The sequence below is a fragment of the Schistocerca cancellata genome, chromosome 6 (genome assembly GCF_023864275.1).
Source record: "Schistocerca cancellata isolate TAMUIC-IGC-003103 chromosome 6, iqSchCanc2.1, whole genome shotgun sequence".
Lineage (NCBI taxonomy): Eukaryota > Metazoa > Arthropoda > Insecta > Orthoptera > Acrididae > Schistocerca > Schistocerca cancellata.
Window position 1 is genome coordinate 47597438 of NC_064631.1, and position 15817 is coordinate 47613254.

At 42.2% G+C, this 15817-nt stretch overlaps 1 protein-coding gene across 3 annotated transcripts in view; it reads left to right on the forward strand.

Annotated features, from left to right (window-relative positions):
* The window catches only part of LOC126190656 (RB1-inducible coiled-coil protein 1), a 329494-nt gene that overhangs the window by 262835 nt on the left and 50842 nt on the right, over positions 1–15817 (forward strand). The window lies entirely within an intron of this gene.

The window sequence follows — 15817 nt, forward strand, 5'->3', positions numbered from 1 at the left end:
CTGACTTTCAGATCTGCAGCAACTTTCGTGGGTGGTTTACCAGCATCAATTCTCTGCAAAGCGCGAAGCTTTTGTTCCTATAAGATGACATTCTTTTTTTCGTTTTGCGCTCGTAGTCACGTTCAGCATTTTGTTACTGATTCTTTTTTGGCTTTCAGCCACTTTTATTTCTGAACATTTTAAAGCATGTTTTGCGAGCACGGAACATTACATTGAAAACACAACACACGACTTGACAACATTCGAGAAGCACTAGACAAAGCTTTTGACTTTTGAAATCAGGCTGTGGCAGCCATTGAATGAAAGCATCCAATACCTCTACCTCTCTCCCCTGTCCTACACTACCCCATGCGGCAACACAACAGTGCCTTGTGTGTTCACTGTTAAACTGTTAAATGCTCAGCTTCATCTGATGTACTGACAACAGGCAGAAAGTGTTTGGCGCCACACTCTCATTGTTGGTTTCGACAAGGCTACGTCGTGCTGCATAGAGCAGTACTATATGTACTGTACTTCCAAGGAGTTCCAATAGATGGCCATGGCATGATATCACACAATACAAACAAGAAACACGCTAAAACTTCAACCAAAACATGGGATTTTGATACGCGCCAGTGCACTGGTTAGCAGCAGACTGCTGAAACACACCACTGAATACATGGCTCCAGGTGCAGACAAGTTGAAACTTGTCAAGTGTCAGTCTAGCTAGCCAAAAGCTTAGCTGTGCCATGCGTCAGACATGGCCAATGTGAGCCGCGAAAATAGGAAAAATTTGTTCAGAAAAAGTGGATTCCGGATAAATGGGAGTTTATTGTATATTGTTAGTGGAACTCGAGCACAAAGTCTTAAATGACATAGCCTACGGTCATGGGAAGGGACATATAACTTACTTCCTTAAAACATTTATGCATAACAGAAGGTATGGTGCAGTGTGAGACTGAATTAAATGGTTATAGTAAAGATTTGTGAAATAAGAGTAAAAATGAAAGACCTACAAAATGGAAGTTCCTAGCTGGGTGTCCCTAGTAACACAGACAGACTGCTAAACTAATGAAACATCACAATCAACATAGTAACAGAAAAACGTATACAAGAATAATCCAGAAAGTAATGCCCCACATTTATTTTTCTCAGCTGACAACAATTTTGCAGATGTGAAATGTTAGGTACAAATTCTTTAGTTTCCTGAGTTTGCGTGCAAAATTCCATTTCCTGCAACAGATGGTGCAACAGCAGCAATGTTTCAAAATGTGTCTATAAATGATGTACATCACAAGTAGTCTGTCATCATTCAATTTTATCACTGTGGTGAAATAAACTGTATTTGCAAACATTTGTGTGGAAACCATGGAGCATCTGCAGTTGACAGAAGTATGTTCAGTCCTTGTCTCTGGGCCCTGAGGGTGAGGCCGTCCGAAGGCGATTTGGCACAGCTCTTTGATTTGCAGCACATTCGCAACGCATTATGACTTGGCAGTTGTCACTGCTGCTGTCAATAAGCAAAGCAATTGTGGATGCAGTTATCTGCACTCTTGGATACTCTTAACGTTTGTGCAAGGTGGGTACCATGCTGTCTTACAGTGGAACACACATCTAAAAAAAATAAAATAAAAATATTCTGTGTTATTGCAACATTTTGAAACTAGGGAGAGGCCTCCTTGTCCCTGGCTTGTGACACGTTATGAAAGCTGTGTTCACAATGTTGAACACAACACAACACAAAAAGGCATCATGGAAGTGATGTCATCCTCATTCAACACAGAAGGAAAAAATCAGAGCAGATGCTTCTACCAGTAAGATCATGATGACTTTGTTTTGGTACTGTGAGGGTGTGATTTTCTTCAGTGTCATACCAAGAGGCAGTACTGTTAATTTCGAGACATATGTGAACACAACTACTATGATCAAAACTTTTTCCGCCACCTTTGGCTCCATAACAACCTACGAGATGTTTTGGTCCAAAACAGTATCGCTTGGCCTCCTACAAGTATGAGGTTTCCTGAACAAGTAATGAAACTGGGCTAGACAGTGTTCGCTCATCCGCTTTACATCCTTGACCTCTCCCTTTCTGACTGCAATTTATTTGAGTAATTAAAGGATAGCATTTATGGTAGGTTTTTGAGTACGGTAAGGTTATGGTTCTGGTAGTGAAGAAATGGCTTAATGAGCAGAACAAGAATTGGTACAAACTGGGCACATGCCCTTGTGTGTAGCTAAAGAAGGGCAATAGAACTGTGAGGAGATTACACGGGAAAATAGGCTATGTAAATGAAATATCATTCCTTTATATGTGGAATTTTCATTGTGTGCCATATACAATTATTAAATGGAGGCAAAATGTGGGGCATCACTATCGTACCTCTGTTTCAACACAGATATTACCATGTATCTGCACGTGTATACAGAGCGTTCACCAGTTCTGCAATCCAAGGAGATAGCAGTTAGTATCTTGTCAAGTACTTTTTCTCCACACAAGTTTCCAAAAGAAATTTGACAGGACACTATATAAATAAAAGAAATAAAAAAGTTTGGAATTAATTTCTGTCAGAAAGTGTTCTGATGCAGACTGCATTTCATAGAAGCATATACCACACTGTTTCATATGTACATACACATCTTTGAGGATACAATATAAAATCATCACAATTTATTCACACTATTTTTCAACAAATTCTTTCCACGAAGTTGCAAGATCTAATTTCAGTTAAACAATCCATGAGAAGGTGAGCAGTGTGTTCATTGCTAGCATTTGTGAAATGTCTGAATGTATGAGTAAGTAAAAAATTCTGTAGGCATTAGTGGCCACCTGTTAATGTATTTCATGTTGGCTGTCATCTTGGGACAGTTATTTGACGTTTGTTCAGTGATTTTTCTGATGCTTAACCCAGCACAATTGACACATTCACATTCTCAAAAGACTCACTCTCCATTGATTGTGGCTGACAGGAGCCAAGCCAGTGGCCAGATCTTACTGTACTGCACAATCCACATTATTGTTCACAGTTGTCATTTCTGTGGTCTTATTCTGTAGCTGGTTCATAATTTGTTATAATTTTAGTTTGTCCCGAAGCTTCTGGATCCTAGACTCCTGTGCTACACTGAATATTGGAGGAACTACTGTGATGACTATGGTACGCTTCTCATGGATATTGATGTGGAGAGGACATCTAACCTCTGGCCAAGATATCGACTGAATCTTTGAGAATACCAGCTACTTGTGCTGTGGAACTGTCAGAAAAAACATTAAACAAATGTCTGCTGACGATTCTGAAATGTAAACCAAGGCAATATGTCACTTCAGTAAATGTGCCCACAGTAATCCAATTACAGTAAAACCTCCGTTATCCTTCACTCTTTCTTCAGAGGCTGTGGTCTCTTGTCAAAACTTGAAATTTCTTCTGGAGAGGCAGGTAGGGTATGATCAAATGATATATTTCACAATTATAAACACACCACACATTTCCTTTATACACTTCTGACATCATCAGGGTTGGGGCAATCTGTAGTATTATGAACACAGCATAAATTTTCAGTTACCAAGATGGCTAAAGTTTTTATTCATATAGATCACTGGTTTCGGCTGTTATGTTGCCACCTTGGACCTGCAAAAGATGGAACCGAAAATGCTAGGATACAGCAACTAACATAACAGCACACTTAATTATATCAGAGATTTGCAATACGTACATTATTCATTATTGAATCTTCTCCTTCAGTGCAGTAAGTGGCTGTATACAATGTATGTCCAGAGGGCCACTGCACTTTGGTGAGTTTGTGCTTGGCTGCCATGGGTCCCCATCGTATGCAGCACCTTTCTGTGCTGCATGTCTATTGTTGTGCTGTTCTTTTACCCCCTCCATTGGGGAAAATGTCTTGGATATTTTTGGGAATGTATTCTGAAGTTTTGGCCAACCGACAGCAGAACAGTCCCTCAAGAATTTTTTTCATCTTTCTTTGCTGTCCATCTCCTCCCTTTCCTCTGCTTCGGTGTTTGATGTCCCACTTTGTTTCGTCTTCTCCCCATGCGCTCCTGATAGCTGCCCATGTTTTTGATGCACAACAGATGACTGGGTAACACACAATTCCCAGCCTTAGGAAGGTAGTTTGGATTCACAGGCACCCCCTGGTACAGGCTAGGCCGAGGGAGGGGTGGTTGCCTGAGCAATTATCTTCTGAATTGCCAGTTATTCCTGCCATCTGGAGTTCAGGAGGTGTGACCTGAGGTTTGAACAATCGCCTAAGGCAGCTGAGCACCCCCCTATGTTGGAAGGAGCATGCCATCAGAGACGCTGCCAGTCATGGGGGATTTTTTGCGATGAGCTGGTCCTATTCATCTCAGTCTACATCTGCTAAATGAAAACCGAATTAAGCTAAAGATTCAACAACGCTCCCAGCTGCACCTCAGTTCCTTGTGGTGTCATGTACCAGAAGTGGTCTGTCTCTTGCTACTGTTCATCTGTTTACTGTTCAGAAAGGCGTTGATGCAGTTGCAGGCCTTTGAAATCCTGGTCTCACTTATGTAATGTGACTTCGCTTCTGGGGACCAGTTGTGATTTTTCAAGCCAACAACTGCTTACAGTTTCACTCCTCCACAGCTATCCTGTTCATGTTGAGACCCATTGTACGCTGAATTCTTCACTTGGTGTTATTTACGCTCGGCTGCTTGATAGTCTGACTGGGGAGGGGGGAGTCCAACAGGTCATCACTGCGTACAGACAAATTCTCTCTCTCTCTCTCTCTCTCTCTCTCTCTCTCTCTCTCATCACAGTTGATCGAGAAGTATGCTCCCATCAAAGATTAAGGCAGGCTATAAAGTCATCACTGTCCAACCATACATTCCAAAATGACTCTGGGCACTATGGGACTTTACATCTGAGGTAATCAGTCCCCTAGAACTTAGAACTGCTTAAACCTAAGGACATCACACAAATCCATGCCCGAGGCAGGATTCGAATTTGCGACCGGTTCCAGACTGAACATACATTCCAAACCCTATGCATTGCTACCAGTGTCAATGTTATAACCACATTCGCATGTCCTGCCAAAACATGGCCAAAGGAGTTAACTTGTGGTAAAGATGCTCGTGAGGGCAGTTGCCCGCCTCCTCCTCCCTGCTGTATCAATTATAATGGCTACCATGCCACCTCATCCGTGATTATCCGTTGTATTGATGAGCAGGCTGTCCAGGAGATCCAGATGAAGGAAAAAGTACCCTACCCTGTCACTCGAGTTGTTGGCTAGTTGAAAGCCTTGCATTTTATCGTCTGGCACATACAGCACTGTTCTTGCTATGCCATGCTCCAGAAAGGACATAGCCACGCAGACCTGCGACCTCCTTTTCAGTATTGCAGTTCTGAGATCACTCAGTATCACCATAGCATTCCCATCTCCTTTTCGTACAGCTGTGCAACAAGCCACCAGATCTTCACCCCTGTTGGTGAATTCATGTGCTACATAACTGGCGGACCGGAAAGGACAAAAGGAATATTCCAGCAAAGACTTTTTATGTCCATCCAGCCAACAACTGTCTTAGTCTTCGTATGCCAACCGTAAAGGCTGTAACAAATCGAACCACAAGCAACCTTCTCCTTCCCCGGTGTTGCCATGTGATACCCTCACCCCGCCAAACTCAATTTCACTGGTGTGCACCGCCTACTGTTTTTCTGCCCTGGAATCTACCTACAGAGAATGTCGATGCATCCATAGGTTTCATGGAACAGGATCCTCCAGCCTATGCGCCCTATAGCAGCAAGTCTTCGAAGGCTGGCACTCTGCATCTGCCAAGGTGACTGTCCTTTGTTTGTTTCTCCTCCCCAGTTCCATTATGAGTCTCCTCAAAGGGAATGTTCATGGCATTGGATCAAATGAGGAGGAATTATGGCTGCTCTTGGAATTGCACCATCCAGTTGCATTGTGCCTCCAAGAAATTAAGTCCCACCTTCGTGACCACTTTGACCTTTCGCATTTCCTTCTGATCCATCTCATCCTTCCCCCTGAGGACTGCCTTCCATATCATGGGGGATTTATGTCGCTCATTCATGATGACGTCCATAGCCAAACCACCTCATTGAACACCCAGTTGCAAGCTGTTGTGCTCCTCACTTTCATTTGTCATTTTACCTTTTCTCTTTGTAATGTCTACATCCCTTCCTCATTTGCTGTCACTAGGGTAGGCTTAACTCCAGCTTATTGGTCAGATCCCTTACCCCGTTTTGCCGCTCGATGACTTTAGTGCACCACCCGCTTTGGGGCACTTTGAGAAACTGTCTGGTAGGTTCCCTTGTGGCTGACATTCTCAATCAACTCGACCTAATCTGTCTGAAAACTGGAGCGTCCATGTTCCTTTCATACTCCCTGCACAGCTATTCCCATTTGGACATCTCGTTCTGCCCAGCCCAGCATACCTGTCATCTCGAGTGGTCCATTCTCTCTGAAACGAACTCGAGCGACCGTGTCATGTATGCTATCCACTTGCTGACACCTATCCCATCTGAGTGTAAACCTAATTGGCAGCTTTTTAAGCCCAACTGGAGGCTTTGCTCCTTCCTGGTAACCTTTGACGAACATCATTTCCCCAGTTGTGATGACCAGATGGAGTGCCTTATGAGTGTATCCTTACCTCCACAGAATATTCCATATCTTGCACCTTTTCATTAATATACAGTGTCCCAGGCCCCTTGTGGACTGACGTGATTCACGTGAGGAGCCACGCTTCCTGCGTTTTTAACCATCATACTATGATGGTGAACTCCATTGTTATAAACAGTTGCATGCACAGTTGTCACATTCTTTGGGATAGCAGAAAAGCAAGCTGGATTTCCTTTATTACTTCTTTTAACAGTTTCACTCCCTCTTCAGTTTTACGGTGTAACGACTGTTGGCTCTCTGGGACCAAGGTTTATTTCCCAATTTCTGGCCTGGCTGTAGCAGGTGCTGTCATCTACATATACTCCACAGGCCACTGTAAGGTGTGTGGCAGAGTTGTACCCTGTACCAGTACTTGTAATTTCCTGTGCTGTGCCACTCACAAATAAAGCAAGGGAAAAATGACTGTTGTTATTTCTCCATATGAGCCCTGATTTCTCATATCTTATCTTTGTGGTCCTTACACGCAATGTATGAGTGGGAGCAGAATCATTCAGCAGTTAGTATCAAATGCCAGGTATCTAAATTTTCTCAGTAGTGTTTCCCGGAAAGAATGCTGCCTTTCCTCAAGGGACTCCCATTTGAGTTCCTGAAGCATTTCCGTATCACTTAAGTTACGTCCGAACTTACCAGTAACAAATCTAGCAGCACCCCTCTGAATTGCTTTGAAGTCTTCCTTCAATCTGACATGGTACTGATCCCAAACACTCCAGCAGTATTCAAGAATAGGTCTCACCAGTGTCCTATATGCCATCTCCATTACAGGTGAACCACTCTTTCCTAAAATTCACCAAGTAAACCGGTCAACTATTTGCCTTCTGTACCACAGTTTTCACATGCTTGTTCCACCTCATATTGCCTTGCACCGTTATGCTCAGATACTTTGACTTGAGTGTGTCAAGGAGTACACTAGTAATACTGTATCCTAACAGTACAGGTTTGACCTTCTTACTCATCCACATTAACTTTAATTTTTCCACATTTAGGGTTAGCTACCATTTATCACATCAACTGGAAATTTTGTCTAAGTCGTCTTGTTATCTTCCTACAGTCACCCAACTTCGACACCTTAACGTACGTCACTGCATCATCAGCGAACAACCATAGACTGCTGCACACCCTGTCCTCCAAATCATTTATGTATATAGAGAACAGCAGCAGTCCTATCACACTTCCCTGGGACATTCCTGATGATACTTTTGTCTCTGATGAATACTCGCTGTCGAGGACAATGTACTGAGTTCTATTATTTAAGAAGTCTTGGAGCCACTCACTTATCTCTGAACTTACTCTAGATGCCCGTGCCTTCGTTAACAGCCTGCAATGGAACACGGGGTCAGATGGTTTCTGGAAATCTAGAAATATGGAATCTGCCAGTTGCCCTTCATCTGTTGTTCTCAGTATATCATCTGATAAAAGGACAAGCTGAGTTTTGGATGAGCGATGCTTTCTAAAACCACGCTGATTCGTGTACATAGGCTGCTTAGCCTCAAGTAAGTTTATTATATTCGTACTGAGAATGTGTTCAAGAATTCTGCAGCAAACAGAAGTTAGGGATATTGGTCTGTAATTTTCCGTTCCTTTCTTTTACCTTTCTTATATACTGGAGTCACCTGCCTTTTTTTCCCAGTCACTTGGGACTTGCTGGATGGGAATTCACGTAAATGCAAGCTAGGTGAGGGGCCAATGCTGTAGACTACTCTTTGTACAATCGAACTGGTATACCATCCAGAACCTATCATTGTGTACCCTGTTGCTATCTCCAACACCTTAGGCTGCTATTTTGTGGAGATTTTGAATGCCACCCACTGTCATTCCGCCTTCCTCCCTCAGAAACGAGTTGAGGCATGTTGGGTGATACTATCCTCTCAGAATGGTGATTGCTACAATCCTGCCTTTACTATAAGGGAGATAACCACTCTATCACCTCATCCCAATCTTCCACCCTAGGGCTGGACGATGTTAACATTCAGATGTTGCAGTACCTTCCTGTTGCGGCCAAGCACTTTCTCCTTCGTATGTACAATTGCATCTGAGCAGATGGCACGTTTCCTAGACGCTGGTGTGAAGCTGCTGTCATATCCATACCTAAGCCCGATAAGAACAAACACCTTCCTTCTAGCTACCACCCCATTTCTTTCTCCAGAAGTGTCTGCAAGGTGATGGAATGTAAACTTCATGGCAAGCTGATACACTGGCTTGAGCCTTGCTATCTACTAACCATTGTATGATGTGGATTTTGTATGCAGCATTCTGCAGTTGACCATCTTTAGTCACTTTGTCAACCCATATCGTGAACAGTTTTCTGTGGAAATACCAGACAATGGCCATGTTTTTTGATTTAGGGAAAGCCTATGACACCTGGTGGAAGACTGGTGTCCTCCGTACTCTATACATGTGGGGTTTCCAAGATGGCCTGGCTCATTTCCTTCAGGAATTTTTAAAAGATTGAGTTTTCAAGGTATGGCTTTGTCGGACACCTTTATCCAGGAGACCAGGTGCCTCAGGGCTCCATCCTGAGTGTCGTCCTACTTGTTACAGCCATTAACCCTATTACAGACTGTCTCCTGCCAGGCATCTCTGGCTCAGTTTTCGTCGAGGAATTTCCGATCTATTGTAATTCTCCATGGACTTGGCTCCTTGAGTGACGTGTTCAGCGATGTCTCTATCTTCTTCTTTCGTGGAGCATGAACAGTGGCTTTCACTTTTCCACTAATAAAGCCATTTGTATGATTTGCTGGTGGCTCAGTGGGTTTCTTACACCTTTACATCTTGGGCCTGTTGCTCTTCCATTTGCTGAAACTGTGAAATGCCTGGGGCTCGTGCTTGATAGGAAACTTCTTTGGTCCTCCCATGTGTTATACCTGACCACAAGCTGTACCCAGCCCTCAGCGTCCTACGTGTCCTAAGCGGCCTTCCTGGGGAGCGGATCGGACCATCCCGTGTCCATTGGAAAGTAGAGTATGAGTGTTTTGTTTATTCCTCTGAACGTTCGTCCAGCTTGCACCATCTAAACAGAATCCACCATCGTGGAATATGTTTAGCCACTGTCGCCTGTTACAGTAGCCCGGTTGAGAGTCCATGCAGAAGGTGCTGAACTGCCAATATCATACCAGTGGATATCCTCCTCAGTGGATGCGCATGCTGTTTCTCTGCCATGACCGGCCAGTCATCCTATGCTCCTTTCTTAGATGACTTCCTCGACTGCTAGTATGAGATGCACCCTTCTTCTCTGTTACCTCTGGGAGTTCACTTTTGGCTACTGCTCCGGCAGCTTAACTTCACACTACCTGCCACATACCTGCCATACCACTACCCAAGCCTAGGCTTTGTGCAGTGGCCTGTGTTTATCTTGGACTTCATTCACTTCCCAAGGACACTACTCCAGATTGAATCTATCACTAAGTATTTGGACCTTCGCTACATGACTTAGCGATAGTACCTTCATGTACGCTGATGGCTATAAGACCAACCATAGTGTTGTGTGTGCCTTTGTCATTGACAACAAACATTTTCAGTATCAAGGCCAAGGCTGAAATAGGCTCCATTCCTTAAGATGATCTTAGTGTTGCCATCTGTTAGCAGATAGTGTCACTTTATCATTACCACCGGTCTTTTCTTCATGGGAACAAGTTCCAGGGTCCCATCGGCATGGCCAACCTCCTCTCATCGCAGGAGACCATTTTAGCTAGGTTGTGTATTGGCCACTGTCGTTCTAGTCATCACCATTTATTAAGTGGTGATCCCCACCACTTTGTTCTCATTGTCACTAACCTTTGACGGTTTGCCATTTCCTGACCAAATGCCCTTTTTCAAACTGGTTTCATACCAGTGTATGTGTTACCGGCTGTTTCAGCAAACGATACGTGGGCTGTTGACTGCATTTTACTCTTTATCCATAGCAGCAATATGGCAAAGGACATGTAGTCTTTGGTTGAGGAACTCTGCTGTCTGTACGGCACATTTTGTGGACCTCTCTCCAAGGAGACGTCCTTCCGTTGATTGGGCTTAACGTATAGTCGCTTTTAATTTCTTCTACTTATTGGTGTTCTAAGGTTATGACTTGGGCACTCATGACTCACTTGTTTTTGAAAAAATATCATGAGCTATCCTAGAAGTTAGCATATCAATTTTAAAATAACAGCCATGTGTACGTACACACCTTATTGTGCTGATTGCAAGTTTGCACATTCTTCACCACATTACAATTGACAGATTCCTTTGTCAACATTGTTGATGATACCGAAATACATCAGATGGCGCAATGGTAGTATGAATTGATATTATCTCACTTTAGATTAAGGAATAGATGTACTATTCCATATAATTACATATGCTTTAATTATTGCCATAAGATACAAGAACAGTCGATATTCGACAGATTTAAAAAACTGTAAAATCATGTGCAACATTCATAACACATAATTTATACATAAATGTTTTTAGCAATTTTTAAAAACAATTCATTGCAAGTTGTTGTAGGTTGTCATATTGTGTGCGATTTTGTGTAAAGGAAAATGTGGTAAAGAAATTTTAAGAATTTGTATCCCCCCTTTGGCAGTCAGCACATGCGCCTATCTACTTGGGTAAAAAGTGTCTGATCATCTATGCGGGGTGCATGTTTTTGTGTTTTTGTTTCAAAATATACATTACTGTTTGTTAAAATTGCGACAAAGGAGGAGACATGATTGCAATGAAATTTATTCGACGGATTAGGTATGTGACTCTATACATATGATTGTCGTGGCTCATAATCAAAGAGTGCCTGGACGTGCTACTGTCGAACCAACTGCTAGGCGGTTTTTTAGTGCATCCACAATGCATGGGGAGTGGTTGCAGGAGGACAAGAACATTAAAGTTGCCGACTGACTGTACCCCAGATGTGATAAATGGGAGTCTCATCAGGCAAATGTGCAGTACGGGGAAGCTGTTGTACCCATTGTTCTTTGAAGGAGGCTTGCACAAACTTCGTCATGTGACCAGGCATTGCCTTTCTGAAATCAGCATGGGGATCTGCCTGCCAGAGGGGCAATGCCTCTGCCTCTAAAACCTCACTGGTGCAGCAATTGCTGTTCAGGTTGCCTTAAATACAGAGGTGGTGAGTTTTTTAAGTTGTTCCATTCATTCCTGTAGCCTCTAATACATTCATAGCCATAATTGTAGGATAAATTTAAGTGGGACTCATCCAAAAATACTATATTTTTCCACACATCACACCAATGACAATGTCCAGTTGCCTGTAACAATCTGAAGTGTTTGTGATTTCTGGCAAATGGAAGCTGACATAATGACTTGTGTGCCACCAGTTGGGTCCTCAGTAGACACCATCGAACTATTGCCGACATGTCCACATCCATGGCAGTGCTTCAGAGCTGAGTCTACACTGTGTATGAAGCTGTTCTGTCTGTAACTTCCGTATGGACAGGATGGGGTCATTCTGATCTGTGATCGCATTGTTTGGTCCAGTACCCATTTGTCACCATGTACAACCCTCTCCTTTCTACTGGTTCCACACTCGCTTCACTGTCTTAGCAGTGTAACCTGTACCTATGTTGTGGTGTGACAAACCCGTTTCCTGGAGACCAATCATTTTTCTCTGTTTGAATACGCTCGTGTGTTGATATTGCGACCTGTGATATCGACAGAGTTCTCCTCCAACTGAACAAAGCGCAACACTGCCCTGTCTGGTCACACAAAAAGGGGTGCTGCTGGACCTTCATGCATGTCATCTCTGAAATTTTAATCACTTATTATGGTTCCATTGTTCTGCACATCCTCTGATTTTGGGACGACTCGAACCATGCCTTACGTGTATTTACATGCACATGTCCTTGTGCGTAGACCCCCCCTCTTTCTATAGCTGTTTTCCTGCATGCGCATATACCCTGCCCACTATACAGTGGAATAAAATCGAAAATCGTGTTTTTATGAAGACTTACTTGAAAACTTTTATTTTGATGCATTACATATGTACAGTGCGTAAGTGTACGTACAGTAACATTGTGTGATTTTTGCAATCACCTCTAACATGAGTTATAATGAGATATAGTTCATAGTTCGCAAGAAAATCTGAGAGATAGTGTCATAAGTTGTATAACACTTTGTCACACTCTCTTCTTCACATTTACTAAGAGAAAGGTAATATTTTTTGAGAGGAAAACCACACAAAAACTATGTTTGTCAAGACACTCTCATCTTCAGATTATATAGGCACATAATGCTGATCATTTCTTTCTTTTTTCCGCAATAAAACGGATTTTATTTAAAGTAATAATGATTAACTTCTGTATCAGCTTTCATTCTCTGCTAGAGAGAAGAGAAGTACAGTGTGTTCACGATCACAATCCTTATACCTTAAGCCACAAGGCTTCCCAGCAAAGCTTCTGCAGCATAATCGAAATAACCTTGGCAACATGTGACTCCGCCTGTCCTTAATCATTCTCCATACAGTCCCAGCCTTTCTCAATAGATTTCTGTATTTTTGGTGTCCTGAAGAAGACATTTGTGGCTGTTGATTCGGTTTGGATGAAGAAGTGGACACTGCAATAAGATCATGGTTCCTTAACCAACTGCGAACATTTTTCCATGAAGAAATTGACTGTATTTTCTTTCAGTGAGATAAATGTATTAAGTGATTGCAGTTGTCTTTGGAGTAATAAACGGTTCACTTACTTTTTCCATCTGTTTCATTTTCATTTGACAGTTTCTCATATAAATAAAGTATCCTTATTTCTGAACATAAAGATGAGCATTGTCTATGCCGTTCTATATACGAGGGGCGATCAGTAGGTAATGCTACACAATTATTTTCTTAAAGCAAGTTTTTTTTTTATGGTTCCAATATACCATATTATTCTCCACTGTTTTGGCTACAAAAATTCATTTTTCAACATAATCTCTGTTCATTGCGACAGCCTTATGCCACGTTACAGGGAAGGCCAGTATGCTCACAAGGTATCACTCTACTGGTTGATGTTGTAGCCAATGTCTTGCTGCATCACTAACCACTCCACCATCTACGTACTGCTCCCGCAGAGTGCGCCCTCCATTAGGCCAAGCAGATGGAAGTCTGAAGGTGCGAAATCTGGGTTGTAGGGTGGATGAGAAAGAAAGTCCAATGTTTTATTATTATTGTTGTTATTATTATTATTATTATTATTATTATTATTATAGCTTCTGTTGGGTGTTGCAAACTTGTGTGGCTGCAGTTGTGCCGTGAGGTATTTGAATCTGATGTGTCAATCACCTCTAATGAGTGTGTCCGCACGTTCCAACATTGCAGGGGTCACAGCTATGTGACCAAACCTCAAGTGGGAGATTGGACAGGTTTCTGCGAATTTGTTGCAATGATAAGACGCCTTGCCCAATGACTCACTGAACTTTTGTTCACTGCCAGGTCTCCGCAGATATTCTGCAAGCACTTACAAATATCTGAAATGCTCCTGCTAAAGAGTGTCAATGACAGCTCTCTACTTGCAACACACCTCCATAACAGATGCCAGGTTGAAGGCTATGTGTAGCACTGCCACCTATCACGTAGCACTGCCACCTATCACAACTTCAAAAAACTATAGGGGCTGAAGTGGGTATATTCCACAATGTCTCGCAACAAATTCCATGCTTTTAACTGACATCAGCTGAGGTAAAAAAAAAAGTGTTCTGGTACTTATGGAAAGCTACTTGTACATTCTAAGTATGAGGTTATATGGACTTCAAATAAAGGTACACGGTACTCTACAGTGTGCTATTAATTGGAAGATGATTTCATGAAGGATGAACTGACAATTTTAGCAAGATGTAGTTTAATCAACAGCCTTGCGTAATCATAGCATGTAAGCTTTCAAGGCTGACGTCTTCATTAATTAAAACTTCCGGGCTGAATTGCCATGGTCCATATATAAACTTTCTTCTTCTTCTTCCTGACGTTTCGTTGCCGGCTGTGGACAACATCTTCTGAGGTGAGTTGGCGACTGGGTGCTAGGTGCTGGTGGGCCCACTTATATAGAGCACTTAGATGGTGCCACCACTCGTCACGTGCTTTCTACTTTAAAACTATCTCTGGCTAGTGCCATCTCTCTCGATTACAGGTAATCGATTGTCACTTCGTTGGTACAAAGTCGAACACCACATCTTGTCTAGTTTTAATCCTTCTTCTTTCCTATTAAAATTATTTCCGTGCTTGTAGATCTCTATAGCTTCTCTATACATGTGAGTATAATGATGTGAGGCTCTAGCTATCACGTTTGTCTCACTAAACTTTATTTTGTGATCACCATCTTTGAAAACTAAATAAAGTTTAGTGAGACAAACGTGATCGCTAGGGCCTCACATCATTATACTCACATGTATAGAGAAGCTATAGAGATCTACAAGCACGGAAATAATTTTAATAGGAAAGAAGAAGGATTAAAACTAGACAAGATGTGGTGTTCGACTTTGTACCAACGAAGTGACAATCGATTACCTGTAATCGAGAGAGATGGCACTAGCCAGGGATAGTTTTAAAGTAGAAAGCACGTGACGAGTGGTGGCACCATCTAAGCGCTCTATATAAGTGGGCCCACCAGCGCCTAGCAGCCAGTCGCCATCTCACTTCAGATGATGTTGGCAGCCGGCAACGAAACGTCAGGAAGGAGTAGTAGTTTTATATATGGACCACGGCAATTCAGCCCGGAAGTTTTAATTAATAATGAGTCTTGCATAAATTTGTCTATTTCTGAAAAATGTTGCCTTAATATTAAAATACCGCCCTTCCATACTAATCATAGTTTTATATCAGTGAAGTTGTATTACCCAATTTTTTGACATTTCTCCTGTACTCTAATCAAATGATTAGCATGTGTATGTTATGATATGAATAAATATCAGTTCACAATACACATTGGAAATGGTCACAGTGGCCTATGGACGTTGTAACTTCAATTATTTTTCAGTGTTTTAATGATTTCACCTGGTCTGAAACAGAGCCTAAATCATGACCTTTGCCCTCCGATTTTTTTTTTCCTTCCTTTTTTTCCTTTCCTTTATTTTGTTTTCTTCCTTTATTTCTTTCTTTATTTTTTTTCCTTCAGAAACAGTGGAGTGATGGGACTATGTGCCCCCCCCCCCCTGCCCTCACACACACACACACACACAATGTGCGTGTACAATTTAGATGGTAATGGGCAACATT